Consider the following 4,249-nt stretch of genomic DNA (forward strand, 5'->3'; position numbering starts at 1 on the left):
TTTTTTGATGATTAAAAATGCGCTAACACCCTTTCATCTAAAGGGGATCCGATAGAAGAGCCTCATTACCCACCATATCGCGGTAGAGTAATTTAGAGGGAAACGGGATCCCTAAAGCCGAAGGGGAAAGAAATCAAAAGAGGGAACCAAAATTCCGATACGAGAAAACAATCTCAAAGAGACGAAAACGAAATTAACAAACCCTAATCAATCTCCAAAGGAGACGATATCTAACCCGCGAGGGAAAACCTTAAACAAACGATAGATGAAAAGCTTGCTAAACAAAAAGGGACCGACGCAAACTCTATAAGAAAATCTATTAAACGATCAGTCACTTAGGAACGATCCTAACTGGCTGAACACTCTAAGAGAAGAGAATCTCTTAACCTGCGAAAACTCTAAGGCAAGAAGGGAAGAGGCTGGCTCAAGAAATGCTCCATCGTCGTCAAACCCAAGAGAAATGTTCCCAAAATCGATGGAATCTCGAAACTCGAAAAGGATCCAAAGGAATGCGCAAAGAATAATCCCGAAAAGAAAGAAAACCCCTCAAACCCTGTGAACACCCTAAGATGGAAAAAAAAATGATAAGAAGGGCAAAGGGTTGGCTCAAGAAATATTCCGTCATCGCCAGAACCCCAAGAGGAAAATTCTCAAAATTGATGAAAAATATAGGAACCCTGAGATCTAAGGAAAAATCTTAAAATTGAGAGAAGCCTCGAAAGGGAAGGAAAGAGAAAGCTAAAGGAGGGCTCCAAGTAGCCTCATCATAGCCAGCTTCATTTTCTAGAATAACGACACCAAGGTTAAAACTTCAACAAAATCATGGTTTTTTTAAATCAGAGAAATTAATCAATAGACAAATTATAAAGGAGACCTCAAAATTAACAGATCCAGTTTCAGTCACCGCTCCCCGAGGATATTGAATCCAAACCCCAAAATTAAAATGGATAGTGAAATGAAAACAAATCCTCCCTCAAAATTTTCAAAACTACGACATTAAAAGACAACAGACAAAGAAAATCTAAAACCCGCAGATCCAACACCCCATCTACAACACCATTCGAAAGACCATGCTAAAATTAAAATCCACACAGACACAGGAAAAGGCAATTCTAGCTACTGGGCCATAAATTGAGACAACCTCGGGTAAAGAACCGAACGCAACGACTCTCATAAATGGAAAAATGAGAGGCAGCAAGAAAATACCTTCTTCGGATGAATCGAGATAAAGGGGCGTCGGGTGCCGAGCACAAGGGCAGAGCCGATAATGAGAACGCAATCCGCTGCGATGCCGAATGACCAAATCGTGGATAGCTGCTGCCTCCCAACAAAGTGCTGCCCAAGGATATGATCGGAGGTAGCGAGAATGGCCGGCGGGAAAGCTGACCCGAGAAGAAAATCCCAAACCCTCTCTCTCTCTCTCTGTTTTCTCCTTTTTTTTTTGTATATATATATATATATATATATATATATAATTGCAAATGAAACCCCTCTCCTCTGCTATTCTCTCTCTCTCTCTCTCTCTCAGTTTTCTCCTCTTTTTTTTTGTATATATATATATAAATATATATATATATATATAATTGCAAATGAAACCCCTCTCCTCTGCTATTCTCTCTCTCTCTCTCTCTCTCTCTCTCTGCGCTCGGTGCTTGTGATGGTGGGTGGGGTATGGATTTCGTGGTGGTGGCGGGTTATAGAGGCCGGAGACAAGGTGGGGGATAGGAAGAAAAGGTGGAAGGGTTTTGGGATGGTCGGAACCGGCCGGATTCCGGCTAGAGTTGCGGAAATGGTCGGAAGTGATGGAGGTGTCGGATCTGTGAAAAAAATGCAAAATTAATGGAGGGGTAGTCGGAGATGGGGTGAGGTGGGTGGTCGGAGGAGCAATCGGCCGGAGATGGGTTAGATTGCAGAGATGGGGTCGGTTCGAGATGGGTGGTTGAGGGTTGCAGAAATTAGAAATGGAAGTGGGTTTTGGGTTCAAGGGAAGAGGTTCAAGGAGATGGCTGAGGGTGGTGGTCGATGGTGTCGGCTGGGATGGGTGGATGGTGGCCGGCCGAGGTGTAGTCGGATTACGGGGGGCGGATTCCGGGGGGATGATCGGAGAAGGTGACTGGAGTTGGGGTTGAAGGAGAGGTAGATCGGAGCTTCGGGTGGTGACCGGAATAAATGGAGATTGAAGTGGATTTTTTGGGTGGAAATGAGATGGGTTTAGGTGGAACAAAATGGGCGAAAATGGAGGTGGTGGGGGTTGCGATGGTGGAGATTGGAGGAGGTGGGCGGATTCCGGCCAGAATCCGACCGGAGGATAAGGGGGTTTGGTGGGAAAAATGGGGAGATGGGTTTGGGAGTGGGTTCTCGGATTCCGGTGGGGTTTGCCGGAGATGGAGGTGGTGGTGCAGATGAAACAAAGAAGAAGAAGAAGAAGAAGAAGAAGAAGAAGAAGAAGAAAAAGAGGAAGGTGGCTGGCCGGAGGTGATGGCCGGCGGCTGCAAATCTCGTTTCTCCTCTGTTGCGGCTCTCTCTCTCTCCCTCCTTTTTTTCAGAAAATGAGGCGCCTCCCTCCTTTCTTGCCCTAATTCGGTTGGATTTATATTAATGGGAATGCCAAAATTCTACCCCCTTCCTAGTTCTATGGACAGCCCCCATTATGCTTAAATCACTATTCTTTTATACTAACAGGGGGGGCTAGGAATGAAGTAAGAAAACAAAATAATATACTTACCTCTCTTTTACTCAATGGGCACCCCCATTCGGATGTATCACCCCCGCTTTTGAATTGTGGGGAAAACAATGTATTCCCTACTCCTACCTTACAGGCACTCCCTCTTGGATGACTTAACCCTCTATCTGAATTTGCACCGTGACACTGTCGAGGCTTGCTCACTAGGTGAACCAGCTCAGATCTTGACGAAATTTCACAGGGATCCTTGGTGGGACCCTAAGCTAGCCCAGGGCACGATGTGGGACCTCGGAACAGTAGTTTAAAAAAATTAAGCCTAAAACATGGAAGTGCAGGGCACGGTCAAAATGGGGTGTCTACACAGAGGCACTGGATACCCACTTCCTGAGAGTTCTGTTGGGGTGAGTGATCTTCTTTTTCTTACGCATTTATTCATTTCAGCTTTTGAAAGTATATTTGATTTGAATTTGCTTGGTGTTGCAGCTTCCTCACCATCAGGCGAACGACCTGCTATTATTGGTGGGGAGCCTGAAGCTCCTGGTTGCCCAGTATGTGGAGGCTCTCAGGGAGCAAGAGTCGAGATTTTCCACCATGGAGCGGCCTTGACGCGATGCGGACCAATTACTCCTAGCTTACCAACAAAAGAACTAGGTCCTGAGACAGAGATTGGAGGCATATGGGGATCCTTCAGCCAGATAGGTACGGAAATGCGTCACTGTCTTGATTTGAATTGAGTTTTGCATATGTGTTTTGATATATCTTTGATATCCTAACATATTTTTGGATGCAGGAGGAGGTGTACAGGACGAGGATGCCTGAGGGTGTTGGCCCTTCCACTGTTGGTGCCATGCCAGGTACAGAGGGTAGAGGCGACACTGATGATAGAGATGATACATCCGAGAAAGACTTCGTCATAGAGGCTAAGGAGGCGGATACTGAGGACACCTCTCCACCTGCCTGTCGAGCAAGCAAGAGGCTGAAGAGTGAGAGAGCCCCTTCGGCGAAGAGGGTGAGGACTGGGACATGCGTTGGTGGCATGTTTGTTCCCCGCCCTTCCAAGACAGAGACTGAGGCTGCAGAGAGAACAGCTGCTGCTGCAGTAGGAGTGGATCCGGAGTTAGTTCCGGCGCTTTTTGACGTGGTTATGATAGTGAGCTCATTGGAGCCTCACCTTGGAGAGGGATGAGCTGCTGGATCCCGAGAGTCAGGGGTGTTTCCAGTCTCCCAGCCCAGAGTAAACCTATCGTCTACCTCAGCTACAGTCCAAGATCCTAAGGAACAGGGCCCAACAGACCCTCTGGCTAAGCAGTGAAGATTTTATTTTTTTGATGCTCCCTCAATTATGGATGAGATGTATATATTTTCATTGATAAGACATGTATTCATTTGGTATATAAGATATATGGATAAGCTTTTTGCTTTTTTATCGCAGTTGTTTGTGTTGTTTTTTTTTTTTTAAATAAAGTGCATTTTGTGTAAATAATTGCCATTCTAGGCGGATATTTATACAAAAATGCCCTAGTATAGTTCTTTTGACAACTTGACTGAGCAATGCAAAATGCCTCT

At 45.5% G+C, this 4,249-nt stretch overlaps 1 long non-coding RNA gene across 1 annotated transcript; it reads left to right on the forward strand.

Annotated features, from left to right (window-relative positions):
- Positions 1-2,807: 2,807 nt before the first annotated feature.
- On the forward strand, positions 2,808-4,013 carry LOC143861931 (uncharacterized). Its single transcript, XR_013240079.1, has 3 exons — positions 2,808-3,084; positions 3,167-3,382; positions 3,474-4,013. It is a non-coding gene; the product is annotated as an uncharacterized LOC143861931 (long non-coding RNA).
- Positions 4,014-4,249: the final 236 nt, after the last annotated feature.

The sequence above is a fragment of the Tasmannia lanceolata genome, unplaced genomic scaffold (assembly GCF_043159265.1).
Source record: "Tasmannia lanceolata isolate RefF3 unplaced genomic scaffold, GAP_Taslan_0.1 ptg000003l, whole genome shotgun sequence".
NCBI lineage: Eukaryota > Viridiplantae > Streptophyta > Magnoliopsida > Canellales > Winteraceae > Tasmannia > Tasmannia lanceolata.